This window comes from Nycticebus coucang, chromosome 6, assembly GCF_027406575.1.
Source record: "Nycticebus coucang isolate mNycCou1 chromosome 6, mNycCou1.pri, whole genome shotgun sequence".
NCBI lineage: Eukaryota > Metazoa > Chordata > Mammalia > Primates > Lorisidae > Nycticebus > Nycticebus coucang.
The window spans coordinates 127,446,753-127,461,687 of NC_069785.1; positions in this window are offsets into that span (position 1 = coordinate 127,446,753).

Below are 14,935 nucleotides of genomic sequence, written 5' to 3' on the forward strand. Positions count from 1 at the left end.
AAACAACCAAACTCAGGGCAGAGAATAGAATGGTGATTACCAGAGGCTAGGGGATGGGGGGAATGCGAAGATGTTTGGTCAAAGGTTACAAAGTTGCAGTCAAACAGAACTGCAATAAAGAACTATTTAAGGTGATGTGTTTTTTTTTTTTGTTTGTTTGTTTTTTTTTAATTTGGCCGGGGCTGGGTTTGAACCCACCACCTCCGGCATATGGGACCGGCGCCCTACCCGCTGAGCCACAGGCGCCGCCCAAGGTGATGTGTTAATTAGATTGATTCAATCCTTCCACCTTACGTGTATATATATATTGTGATTATATACTATTATAATTTGTTAAAATTCATCAATTATTTAAAGAAAAGACCAGCCCAGGTAGGTTGTTTCTCCTTTCTTGCTTCCTTTTTTTTTTTCTTTGAGACAGAGTCTCACTCTGTTGCCCCCAGTAGACCACTGTGGCTTCATAACCCCCAGCAACCTTGAACTCTTGAGCTTGGGCAATCCTCTTGCCTCAGCCTCTCAATTAGCTGGGACTACAGGCAACCACCATAACACCTGACTAATTTTTCTATTTTTAGTAGAGATGGCGTCTCACACTTGCTCAGGCTGGTCTCAAACTCCTGAGCTCAAGCAGTTCTCCCAACTCAGCCTCCTAGAAAGCTAGGATTATAGGCATGAGCCACCACCTGCTCCTGTATTTCTTTTATTATTATTTTATTCATTTATTTATTTTAATTTAATTTAATTTTATTTTTTGCAGTTTTGGCCAGGGCTGGGTTTGAACCCGCCACCTCTGGCATATGGGGCCAACGCCCTACTCCTTTGAGCCACAGGTGCTGCCCTATTATTATTTTTTTATTATGGGTTAATAGGAGGGTGCATACAATTAGGTGACATTATTTGCATTTGTAAGGTAAAGTCCAAAGTCTGAATTGTACCTTAATTCCCTAGAGCACAAATGAAAAGGGCTGAAATGTGGAGGAGAGGAGGGGAGTTAGCCAAAACTTTAAACAGAACGAAAGTCTATTAAATAAAGAATATGTATAGGCTCGGTGCCCATGGCACAGTGGTTACAGCGCCAGCCACATACACCGAGGCTGGTGGGTTCCAACCCCATCCCGGCCTGCTAAGCAACAATGACAACTGCAACAGAAAAATAGCAGGGCATTGTGGCGGGCACCTGTAGTCCCAGCTACTTGGGAGGCTGAGGCAAGACAATCACTTAAGCCCAAGAGTTGGAGGTTGCTGTGAGCTGTGAGGCCATACCACTTTACCTAGGGTGACATAGTGAGACTCTGTCTCAAAAAAAAGAATATGTATTAATAATTTAAATTAGAAGATTTCTGATGTGTGCCAGGTAGGCAGTGGTGACAGATGTGATGAAACTACCCGTCCTCACTTCCACACGCTGAGGAGGATTCAGCACATCAACACACGTGTCTATGGATCACGATCTGTTCTGGAAACTCCTCATTTACAGATTCCACTAGGCGCAGGGGTCCTCAAACTTTTTCAACGGGGGGCCAGTTCACTGTCCCTTAGACTGTTGGAGGGCTGGACTATAGTTTAAGAAAAAAAAATATGAACAAATTCCTATGCACACTGCACATATCTTATTTTGAAGTAAAAAAATAAAATGGAAACAAATACAATCACACCAGCTCATGTGGCCCGCGGGCCGCAGTTTGAGGACCCCTGCTAGGGTAACATTTACTGGCACCTGGAAACAGTTCTGCACAGCATTTAATATGATGAATGAAAGAGTCAGACAGACTAGTCTCCTCACTTATAAAATGTGAATAAAATGCAGCCTAAGGCATAGGGGTATGGTAAGACCAAATGGAAGAAAGAGCGTGTAGTAGATACGTGGCTGGCAAATAGCAGGTGCTTGATAAATGTTTATGATTAATAAGAAACGAGGAGCTGCTTCAAGCCTGGAAACAAGGCTTACTCATCTTTATACCCTCAGAATCTACATTGCCGCCCCTCACCTTTTATGGGGTTCAATAAATGTTCACTGAGTGAGTCAGTGTATGAGGGAGGGTCAGGGAACATGAAGACACCCAGCAGTAAGGTCATTTGCCCAAAGTCATCACGCCACTTGGCCACTTCGAAGCAGAGCTTATAGATCTCCGCAGTGTGGGTGCCCTCTGAGTCTCTCGCTTTTTAAGCGTTTAGATCATACCTGACTGAGCATAAGTCTTAGGGAGAAAGATTCAAAGTGCCAAGCCTGATTCTATTCCAGCCAGAGCCGAGTGTCTGTCTCTCCTTTTCCCTGGGCCTGTCACAATCTCCACAAATAGGCTTTTAAATTAAGTAGTGATTTGGAATGTAAGTGAGTGCATTTAAGATGATAAGGGAGAGAGCGATCCTAATGGCTGAAATATTTGTCATATCACAAGTAAACGGAGTGTTTCGGGGAGTCACTAATATAACTAATTTTTTCCAAATCCTCCTCTGCTCTGTGGGAGAAGATGAGGTCAGTGCAGGTTGAGGCAGCCTGGAGTGAGCAGCTGCCGGGAGACTGGGGAGAATACTGATGGATGGCAGAGGCGCCTGGACCGTTTGCCTTGGGAAACCAGAGCCCCATTGTTCAAATTAAGCGGTGGCTGCCCAACAACCTGCCGCAGGTTGCTGCAAATGAAAGGGTGGGGGAATGAAAGTACAACCCAGACCGCCTCCCCCCAGAAAGTAGAGCTGTGCTGGTGGGGAGGGCTGGCCCTGTGCTGGGGGGCATCTGAAGGGAACTGGGAAGTGATTTAATGCAACTCCCTTCTCCCCACTCCCACCCCAGCATTCTTGCATCTCCTCTGCAACAAAACCAAATGGCTTGAGTTCACAAGTTCGAGACCCTGCTCTTCTCTGTTTCTAAAAATAGAAAAATTAGCCCAGCATAGTCCCACCTACTGGGGAGATGGAGACAAGAGGATTGTTTGAGCCCAAGAGTTTGAGGTTGCTGTGAACTATGACGCCACCACAGTCTACCCACGGTGACAAAGTGAGAGACTCTGTCTCAAAAACAACAACAACAACAAAACAAAAATCATGATAGTCAAACCTTTTCTTGGACGCTCCCAGAGCCTGGATCTCCCTCCCTCCAAGGTGCCCATTTCAGTGCTGTAGAGCTTCATAGAGACCAGTGTGGTACTTTCAAATGTCCTCAGGGGCCAGGCAGATAAAAGAAACAAATAATGGAGATATAATCCAACAGTCAGTGGCACGACCTACCTTAACCTACATGTAGAGTACGTGGTTTTCTTTTTTTCTTTTATTTATTTATTTATTTAATTAATTTTTTTGAGACAGAGTCTTATTGGTCACCCTCGGTGGAGTGCCGTGGCATCACAGCTAACAACAATCTCAAACTCCTGGGCCTAAGTGAGTCTCTTGCCTCAGCCTCCCTAGTAGCCGGGACTATAGGTGCCCACCACAACACCTGGCTATTTTTGTTTGTTTAGAAGGTCCAGGCTGGGTTTGAACCCACCAGCCCCAGTCAAGTGACTGGCGCTCTAACCACTGAGCTACGAGCGCCAAGCCTTTTCTTTTATTTTTTAATTTGACAGAGTCTTACTCTGTTGCCCTGGGTAGAGTGCCATGGTGTCATAGCTCACAGCAACCTCAAATTTTTGGGCTCAAGCGATCCTCTCATCTCAAATTTCCAAGTAGCTAGGTCTATAGGCACCCACCACAACGCCCAGCTAGTTTTTCTATTTTTACAGAGACTGAATTGCCCTCATTCTGGCTCAGGCTGGTCTCAAACTCCTGAAGCTCAAGCAACCCACCTCGGCCTCCTAGAGTGCTATGATTGCAGGTGTGAGCCACTCTGCCTCATGTTTCTCTTTTTAAATATCAGGTGCTTTCTCAGCATTGATTTGAAATGTCAAAATCTCTATGTGCCGGCCAAGCCCAATGCTCACTCCTGTAATCCCAGCATTCTGGGAGGCTGATGGGGGTAGATTGCCTGAGTTCACAGGTTGAAACCAGCCTGAGCAAGAGCGAGACCTCCCCACCTCTAAAAATAGCCGGGCATTGTGGTGGGCACCTGTAGTCCTAGTTACTTGGGAGGCTGAGGCAAGAGAATTGCTTGAGCCCAAGAGTTTGAGGTTGCTGTGAGCTATGATGCCAAGGTACTCTACTGGGGTGACAAAGTGAGACTCTGTCTCAAAAAAACAAAACAAAACAAAACACTATTTTTGTTTGTTTGTTTTGTTTTGTTTTGTTTGGAGACAGAATCTCACTTTGTTGCCCCCAGTAGAGTGCCTTGACATCACAGCTCATGGCAACTTTAAACTCTTGGGCTCAAGCGATTCTCGTCTCAGCCTACCAAGTAGCAGGAACTATAGGCACCCACTAAAATGCCCGGCTATTTTTAGAGACAGGGTCTTGCTCTTGCTCAGGCTGGTCTTGAACTCCTGGGCTCAGGCCATCCTCCCACCTTGGCCTCCCAGAGTGCTAGAATTACAGGCGTGAGCCACCTAGCCCGGCCTATCACTCTCCATTTAAAGTTGAAGAAAATGAAAGCTATAGACAAAAAGGGGTAGAGCCAGGGTTTTTTGACCCGAAAGCTAACTTCAGAATTAGAGCTCAGCGGTGGAACCATCCTCTAGATGTCACATGGAAACTTTGTGGCTATATTCTTGGCTGTGGCTGGCCTTGAGTGGTAAAGGGGGAAAGGGATGCTTAACATCTTGTAACGCAGAAGTCATTCAAACACATCAAAGAAATTTCTGCATCTCACTTGACTTCTGAATATCTTCCAAGACATTCACGTAGGTGAAAAACTTTCCGTAATTAACTATATTGTACAAAAATAATAAAATTGTTTATTTGCTCAGTTTTAAAATACAGTGAATTTTCCCAGAATGCAAATACCCTGTAAAATGAGAGATGAAAGTAGTTTGTTTAGTTTGAGACTTCGTCAAGATTTACTCACCATTTCAGAAAAACGTGTTGATAACGCTTCCAGGGATGTCTGAGCTAGCAAAGCAAAACATCGGCCTGAATCCATCTGCATGTGTATGATTCTGCAGGAGTGAGAATCTCAGTAGTTCTTTACGTCTCCTAGTTTAACTGAACTTGAGCATTTATCTATCGAAACATACATTATTTTATTGTAAGTTTTTAAAAATTCTCCTCCAAAAAAAAATTAAGAAAAAATTCTCCTCCAGATCTATAATTAGAATATCATATAGAATATTTTGGAAACTATCATATAATAGTTTATGTACGAATTTCACTTCAGGATAGTAAAGAGGATATGCTATAAAATATTTGTCATAAAAAGGAAATTCAAATTTTAATAGGGCCGGATCCAGTGCCTCACAACTATAAGTAATTCTCTTCAGAGGCTGAGGCAGGAAGATCACTTGAGCCCAGCAGTTGCAGTCTAGCCTAAGCAAAAAAGCAAAACCCTGTCTCTACAAAAAATAAAAATATTAACTGGGTGTGGTGGTGCATACCTGTAGTCCTAGCTGCTGGAGAGGCTGAGACAGGAGTATCACTTTGAGCCCAGGAGTTCAAGGCTGCAGTGAGCAGTGAGCTGTGATCATGCCACTGCATTCCAGCCAGGGTGGCAGAGCAAGACCCTGGCTCTAAAAAAAAAAAAAAAAAAGAGTCAAGGGGAAAGTGGCTCAAGCCTGTAATCCCAGTGCTCTAGGAGGCCAAGGTGGGAGGATCACTTGAGCTCCGGAGTTCAAGGTTGCAATGAGCAGTGAGCCATAATGATGCCTGATGTGGTTCTACTGCACTCTGCCCAGAGCAACAGAGCAACAGAGTGCTAATCTGGGGCAGGGGGACAAAAAGGAAGGAAGAAAGAAAGAAAAAAAAGAATAATGAGTGGCGCCTGTGGCTCAAGGAGTAGGGCGCTGGCTCCATATACCGGGGATGGTGGGTTCAAGCCCAGCCCCGTCCAAAACTGCAAAAAAAAAGAAGAAAAGAAAAGAAAAATGAAAAAGCTGTAAGAAGATTGTGTGCTGGTTAATTTAATGTGTCAACTTGACGAGGTCATGAGGTGCTCAGGTATTTGACATAACATCTCTAAAAGTGTTTATGAGGATGTTTCCAGATGAAACTAGCATTTGAGTAGGTGCTGACTAGTTGCTTTCTATTTTGAGTAGAAATGGGATCTCTTTCTTGCTTAGGCTGGTCTCGAACTCCTAAGCTCAAGAAATCCACCCACCTCAGCCTCCCAGAGTGCTAGGATTACAGATGTGAACTACCGCGCTCAGCTTAAAGCATTTTTCGAAGGGAAAACTTGCTGAGGTTTGCACAGTGGGAGAATAGGGGACTTAAATTCTGGAGCTCTGATTCCTGCTCCATGAGTCTCACAGAGGCAGGGCTTTAGAGGAAGCAGCCAGGAACACAGACATCTCCAAATGTTTAAAGCGCTGTCTCTATTAAAGGTGTAAAGTGTATTTACACATAAGCAACACTGGTAGGGGAGGAGGGGGGAGCACCAACTTTGCCTAGGAGAGTTCCAAGAGAGGGAATATTTCTTCTAGCTTTTGAAAAATGAATAGATCACCAGGTACAGAGGAAGGAGAAAGCAACCTTAGGTCCACAAACTCCCGCTTGAGTATTTTGTTGCCCCTGGGCCCTGCCTACTTCCGTTCCTTCCAGGCTATCTCTGATAAGGACATCTTGCAACACTTTCTACTATTTTCATTTCTGTCATTTCCTTTAAATGGTGAGCTCCTATGTTTATTTGCATCAGACCTCTTCCTTCATCCTGGTCTCTACTGGCAGTTATGTCATGGATAGGTTGACATCGCAACAAATTTATCCTTAATAGGAGCATTATATCAAAACCCCATTTATTATTTTATTTTTATTTTTTAGACAAAGTCTCCCTCTGTGGTCCTAGGTAGAGTGCTATGGCGTCATAGCTCACAGCAACCTCAAACTTCCGGGTTCAACAAAAAAATAGCCGGGCATTGTGGCGTGCGCCTGTAGTCCCAGCTACTCAGGAGGCTGAGGCAGGAGAATCGCCTAAGCCCAGGAGTTGGAGGTTGCTGTGAGCTGTGTGACGCCACGGCACTCTACCGAGGGCCATAAAGTGAAACTCTGTCTCTACAAAAAAAAAAACTTCCGGGCTCAAGCAATCCTCTTGCTTCAGCCTCCCTGAGTAGCTGGGATTACAGGCGGGTGCCACCATGTCCAGCTCAAAACCCAATTTGTTAAAGAATGTCTATAAAAAGCCCAAAGGAAACATCATACCTTATACAGAAATATTAAATGCTTTTCTCCTAAGATTAGAAACAAGGCAAAGATGATCACTCACCGTTTCATTCAACATTTTACTGATGGTCCTAGCCAAGGAAATAAAAAAAGAAAAAAGAGGAAATAAGCCTTTTGCTATACTTTGAATATTTTTCCCCCTCCAAAACTCATGTTGAAATTTAATTCTCTCTTTTTTTTGCAGTTTTTGGTCAGGGCTGGGTTTGAACCCGCCACCTCCGGCATATGGGGCTGGTGCCTTACTCCGTTGAGCCACAGGCGCCACCCGAAATTTAATTCTCAATGTAGCAGTGTGGAGAGGTGGGCCCTAAGGGGCTGAGCATGGAGTGCGGTGGCTGAGCATGGAGTGCGGTGGCTCACACCTGTATGTAATACCAGCACACCGTGAGGCTGATGCAGGTGGATTGCTTGAGCAAGAGCAAGACCCCATCTCTACTAAAAATAGAAAAACTAGCTGGGGATAGTGGCAGGCACTTGTAGTCCCAGCTACCTGAGAGGCTGAGACAAGAGGATTGCTTAAGCTCAAGAGTTTGAGGTTCGTGTGAACTATGACACCATGGCACTTAACCCCAGGGCAACTGAGTGAGATTGTTTGAAGAAAAAAAAAGAGAGAGAGAGAGAAGTTACTAAATCTAACTGTTCCAGTTATCTATCTCTGTGTAACAAACTCTGCTAAAACAATAACATTTATTTTGCTCATGAACTTGGGAGTATTAATTTTGCTCATGAACTTGGGAGTTAACTGTTTTGCTCGGCTGGACAGTCCTCACTCAGGGTCTCTCATGAAGATACAAACAGCTGGAGTCTTCTCCAAGACGTCCTCATTCACATGTCTGTGCCCAGGCCAGGACCCAAAGACCTGGGGTGGGGTGGGGTGGTTAGCACAGCTGAGGCTCCATGAGAATATCTCTCTTCACGGGGTCTTTCTAAACACAGGCCTCAGAAGGACCAGACTCCCTTTAAGGCAACTGAAGACTCAGTACAGTGAGTACTTAGCTATTCAGAGAACTAGACAGAAGCCGCATGACTTTAATAATCTACACTTAAAAGTTCAGTCCAGTCACCAAGAGGAATTAGACTCTGTCTTCATGAGAGGAGTATCAAAAGAAATGCAGACAGGGCGGTGCCTGTGGCTCAATGAGTAGGGTGCCAGCCCCATATATCGAGGGTGGTGGGTTCAAACCCAGCACCAGCCAAACTGCAACAACAAAAAAATAGCTGGGTGTTGTGCGGGGCACCTGTAGTCCCAGTTACTTGGGAGGCTGAGGCAAGAGAATCGCCTAAACCCAGGAGTTGGAGGTTACTGTGAGCTGTGACGCCATAGCACTCTGCCAAGGGTGATAAAGTGAGACTCTGTCTCTAAAAAAAAAAGAAAAAATGCAGACATGTTTTAAAACCACTATATGAACCAAAGAAGTGAAGGAGCCTAAAATAAAAGTCACTCTTAGTCTAAAAAAAGTGTGGTACATACAATAAGAAAGCTTCTAGGACGGGCACAGTGGCTCACACCTGTAATCCTCACACTCTGGGATAGCTTGAGCTCAGGAGTTCGAGACCAGCCTGAGCAAAAGCGAGACCCCATCTCTAAAAATATCCAGGCGTTGTGGTGGGTGCCTGTAGTCCCAGCTACTCAGGAGGCTGAGGCAAGAGGATCTCTTGAGCCCAATAGTTTGAGGTTTCTGTGAGCTGTTATGCCAGGGCACTCTACCAGGGTGATGAGACTTTTTTCTTTTTTTAAAGAACACATCTAGGCGGCGCCTGTGGCTCAGTGGGTAGGGCGCCGGCCCCATATACCGAGGGCGGCGTGTTCAAACCCGGCCCCGGCTGAACTGCAACCAAAAAATAGCCAGGCGTTGTGGTGGGCACCTGTAGTCCCAGCTACTCGGGAGGCTGAGGCAAGAGAATTGCTTAAGCCCAGGAGTTGGAGGTTACTGTGAGCTGTGTGAGGCCACGGCACTCTACCGAGGGCCATAAAGTGAGACTCTGTCTCTACAAAAATGAAAAGAACACATCTAGTAAAATGATAGGAAGTGCCACCTGGAGCATTTCTTTTGCTTTCTTAAGGCTCCTGGTGAGATTTATCTGGAGTAGGAGGTGGGTTAGAAGGTAAGAAATATGGGCAGGGGAGAGGGACTCTTCCGCCCCTCACCCCAGGTCTGAGCCCTACTGGACCAGATGAGGTCCCAGCTCTCCTGTGCCCTCTTGCCTTCCCTTCCACGCCTTTGAAGCACGCTGCCCCCTATGACAGCATGCCCTTCCTCTCTGCCATCTGGATATTTCTACTCACACTTTTGGCTCAGCTTAGCCATATGCTCTTCCAGGGAGCCCTCCTTGATCCCCAGGCTTGGTCCCCCCTTCCATGGGTGCCCCATAACTCTCAGTTCTCATTCGGGTCTCATTCCTGTCTATTTCCTTCCTTCTTCCCTACTTCCTTATTGCTAGAGGTTCAGCTCCTTGGGAGCACAGGACAGTAATTTTAACTCCTTTGTATCCACCCCAACCTAGTCAGGGTGATGAATGACTTAAGTGAGAGAGCAGAATATTCTTGAACTAGATGAGGACTCAGAACCACACAAGAAAGCAGCTGTGAGATCTCGCTCTGTCTCAGGGTCTCCTGTGTCAGCAGTCTGCACAGGCCAACGAGAGCTGGGCAGAGCAGATCTGACGGGGTGATTAGTAATTCCTCAGTGTGAGTGGCCAACACTGCAATCTGCTCAACTGTGGTCTCCCCTCCGGTCTCCCCAAATCAGCCAACTCCTCTTCCCAGTTCCTCTCTGGGAGTAGATCGACCTGCTTCCCACTAAAACCACAGACGCGATAATAGGAGGGAAAAAAAATAAGGGTCGAGAGTGGGACGATTGGTGGCAACGAGATGAGCACAGATTAATGATGCAGACCTCGCCCCGGCCTCCCCAGCCTGGGCTGGGGAAGGTTCATAGTTGATACCCATTAAAGGGCTTAATGAAATAATTATAATTCACACCCCAGAGCATCCGAGAATCAATACTGGGGAACTTGGAGCCACTCTGGTGGTGGCACCCCGCTGGCTGCACAGTTCAGCCCAGCAGGCAGAGCTGGTGGAATAAATGCAGTTGACACGGAAGCTGCATTAAAAGAGGGCACTAGGAGATTAAAAGCTGCCGGGATCCTGGCGACAGGCTGTCGATATCCTTTATTCCCTGCCTTGCCCCAATTCTGCCCCCTCTGAGCACTGTTAGCCCAAATCGATGGGCTGTCATTGACATCGCCGGCTACAGCATTAATGCAGGCTCACAAAAGAAGCCCAGCCCTAGATTATCATTTCTCTCACTTCCAAATTGCCACATAATGCTGCCGTGGGCAGCTTGTGACATGTTAACACGAAGCGCGATTTGGTGGGATTGGACTCACGTTTCCTGGCTAAAGATTTCATCAGAGACTTGATGACAGAAATAAACTACAGCCCATGGGGAAATCACTAGGAAGAATAGAATTGGGCATTGTTTGGCAATCCACGGGGATGAGGGAGGATGAAGTAGGGGAGGCAGGCTGGGGAGGGGCTCGACTTACAGCTGCAGGAGCAGCTTCAGGGGGAAGAGTCTGCAACCACAGAAGGCCTTCTTGTTGGGCCCCCTGAAGAGCAGGTATCTGGGTTTTACTTAGGGGCTTACCTTTATCTTTTTCATAATAACGGCTTTATTGAGATTTAATTCACATGCTATACAATTTTAAAGTCTACAGTTCAGTGGTTATTTATTTGGGACAGAGTCTCACTCTGTTGCTCAGGCTAGCTTGCTGTGGTGTCAGCCTCACTCACAGCAACCTCAAGCTCCTGGGTTCAAGGATCCTCCTGCCTCAGCTTCCCAAGTAGCTGGGACTATAGGCACCCGCCACTATGCCTGCTTAATTTTTCCATTTTTAGTAGAAACGGGGTCTCACTCTTCCTCAGGCTGGTCTCGAACTCCTGAGCTCAAGGGATTGTCCTGCCTCGGCCTTCCAGAGGGCTAAGATTCAGTGTTTTTTTTTAGTACATTCATTGAGTCGTACGACCAGAGTTAATTTAGAACATTTTCATTGCCCTAAAAAGAAACCCCACACCCATTAGCACTTGCTCGTGATTTTCCTCAAATCCCCAGCCCCAGGTCACCATTAATCTACTTTCTGTCTCTATAGATTTGCATTTGGGGGCATTTCTTCCACATAATTGTTGATCCACTAGTTCCAGTTCAATATTGAGTGTATGTGGCGTTTGTTTTTCATTCTCGTGATCCTTCACTGAGAAGAATGGTCTCCAGTTTCATCCAGGTTGTTAGAAAAGATACTAGCTCATACTATTTCTCCACGGTATACAAATAACACATTTTGTTAATCTGCTCCTATATTGATGGGCACCTGGGCTGTTTCCACGTCTTTGAGATTGTGAACAGGGTTACTATAAACAATTGAATGCAAATGTCTTCTTTGTAAAACGATTCTTTTTCCTTTGGGTAAATACCAAGTAGTAGATTGCTAGATCAAACAGGAGGTGTACTTTTAGTCCTTTGAGGTATATAACTTTCCATAGAAAGTGGATATACAACAGTGTATAAGTGTTCCTTTCTTTCCACATCCTTGTAGTTCTTCCTACTTTTGTGCAAAAGCTGGGAGGGGATTCCTCCTCAGTGATAACAAGGAATGTGTTGTGGATTGATTTGCATCCTTCCACCCCGACACTTCCCCTCCAAAATGTGCTGAAGTTCTAGAATGTGACCTTCCTTCTTTGGAAATAGATTTTTCCAAAGAAAAATCTATTTTTCTCATCTAATCAAGTTAGAATGAAGTCATCAAGGTTGGCCCTCATCCAATAGAGAGCCTATAATAGGGAGAAATTTGGACCCCGAGACAAACAGGCACAGAGAAAAGCCTTCATGAGGACACACGGGAAAAGACGGCCATGTGATTGGATTTTGCAAGGGACACCGGAAGCTACCAGAAGCTGGGGGAGAACGTGACACTTCCCTCCCTGGTGCCTGCAGAGGGGGCGTGGACTGGACTGCTGACACCTCGACTGCAGTCTTCTCACCCCTGTGAGACAATACATTTCTGGTTTTTTTGTTTTGTTTTGGGACAGAATCTCATTTTGTTGCCCTCGGTAGTGTATTGTGGCGTCATAGCTCACCGCAACCTCAAATTCTGGGGCTCAAGCAATCCTCTTGCCTCAGCCTCTGAGTAGCTGGGACTACAGGCACCTGCCACCATGCCCAGCTAGTTTTTCTATTTTTAGTGCAGCCATCTCTACTAAAGAGGTGTCTTGCTATTGCTCAAGCTAGTCTCTACTAACTCCTGAGCTCAAGCGATCCACCCTCCTCGGCTTCACAGGCTGCTAGGATCACAGGCGTGAGCCACCGTGCCCCGCCTGTGACTGGATTCTTTTACTTATGTTTTCACATCCCTCCAGTGGTGGATTCACTGAAATCCCTAACTTCACCACTATGCAGTATATCCATATCACAACATTAAATTGTACCCCACAAATGTATTAAAATGAAAACATATTTTTTTTTTTTGTAGGGACAGAGTCTCACTTTATGGCCCTCGGTAGAGTGCCGTGGCCTCACACAGCTCACAGCAACCTCCAACTCCTGGGCTTAAGCGATTCTCTTGCCTCAGCCTCCTGAGTAGCTGGGATTACAGGCGCCCGCCACAACGCCCGGCTATTTTTTGGTTGCAGTTTGGCCGGGGCCGGGTTTGAACCCACCACCCTCGGTATATGGGGCCGGCGCCTTACCGACTGAGCCACAGGCGCCGCCCGAAAACATTTTTTTTTTAAAGAATCATCTGTATGAGGGCTGGGTGCGATGGCTTAGGCCTGTAATCCCAGCACTCTGGGAGGCCGAGGAAGTAGACTGCCTGCCCTCACAGGTTAGAGACCAGCCTGAGCCAGAGTGAGACCTTGTGTCTAAAAATAGCTGGGCATTGTGGCAGGCGCCTGTAGTCCCAGCTTCTTGGGAGGATGAGGCAAGAGAATCACTTGAGCCCAAGAGTTTGAGGTTGCTGTGAGCTATGACATTAGAGCACTCTACAGAGGACCACAAAGTGAGACTCCGTCTCAAAAAAAAAAAAAAAAGAATCATCTGTATGGTACTATGCATCAATACTTCATTCCTTTTTTTTTTTTTTGTAGAGACAGAGTCTCACTGTACCGCCCTCTGTAGAGTGCCGTGGCGTCACATGGCTCACAGCAAACTCTAACTCTTGGGCTTACGCGATTCTCTTGCCTCAGCCTCCCGAGCAGCTGGGACTACAGGCGCCCGCCACAATGCCCGGCTATTTTATTTTTTGTTGCAGTTTGGCCGGGGCTGGGTTTGAACCTGCCACCCTCAGCATATGGGGCCGGCGCCCTACTCACTGAGCCATAGGCGCCGCCCAATACTTCATTCCTTTTAAGGGTGAATAATATTTATCCTTTCATCAACTCAAGGACACTTGAGCTGTGACATTGACACTTTTTAGCTATTGTGAATAATGATACTATGGACATTCACACGTAAGTTTTTGTTGGATGTAGGTTTTCTTTTTTTTTTTTTTTTGTAGAGACAGAGTCTCACTTTATGGCCCTCGGTAGAGTGCTGTGGCCTCACACAGCTCACAGCAACCTCCAACTACTGGGCTTAAGCGATTCTCTTGCCTCAGCCTCCTGAGTAGCTGGGACTACAGGTGCCCACCACAACGCCTGGCTATTTTTTGGTTGCAGTTTGGCCGGGGCTGGGTTTGAACCCGCCACCCTCGGTATATAGGGCCGGTGCCTTACCGACTGAGCCACAGGCACTGCCCTGGATGTAGGTTTTCATTTCTCTAGGAGTGGAATTTCAGAATATATTCTGTGTTTTAAACTTTTGAACTGCCAGACTCTTTTCCATAGTGGCTACAGCGCTTTACATCCCCCACAGGTGTGCGTGAGGAGCCCAATGTGGGTACATCCCTGCCAAGGTATAGACATCCTGGTGTGTGTGAAATTCTGTCCTATTGTAGTGGTTGCATTGTTGCATTTCTCTGCTTGCTAAGGAATTTGAGTATCGTTTTCCTGTGCTTATTTGTATATATTTGTGTATTTACTTTGGAGGAATGTCTTGTCTGAGTTATGAGTTTTTCATATATTCTGGATAGTCACTTATCAGATGATTTGCAAATATTTTTCCCAGTTCAGTGGGGTTGTCTTTTTTTCACTTCTTTGTAATGTCCTTAGAAGCACACATATATGTAATTTTTATGAAGTCTAATTTATCTATTTTTTAAATTCATCCAAACCCAATTTCAGGATCTATTTACTATTTTGTTGCTTGAGTTTTGGGTGTTATAGCTAAGAAATTTTCGCCCAATCCAAGTTCAAGAAGATTTGTATCCTTTCTTGAGGATTGAGTGCTGGCTGCAAGCTCCAGATGTTCTGTTCTGTGGCCTAGCTCCCTGGGACAAACAGACATTGCTCCAAGCAGCCCTTGCCTGTCTTCTTACATTACAAAGACTAGCTACACTCCACCCACTCCACATACTCCCCCAATCTGAAGACATCAGGTGATTCGTGAGTACATAAATATGGTAATAGTAGTGGGAATAATTTCATACCCCAAAGACCTTGGCAGTTCTATTATTGCCAACTTTCACTTGCCTAGAGCTGCTCCAGGTTTGGCTGTTTCTTTCTCATACAACTCTAATGCTGGCTCCCCGACTGTGCAAGAAACAACTG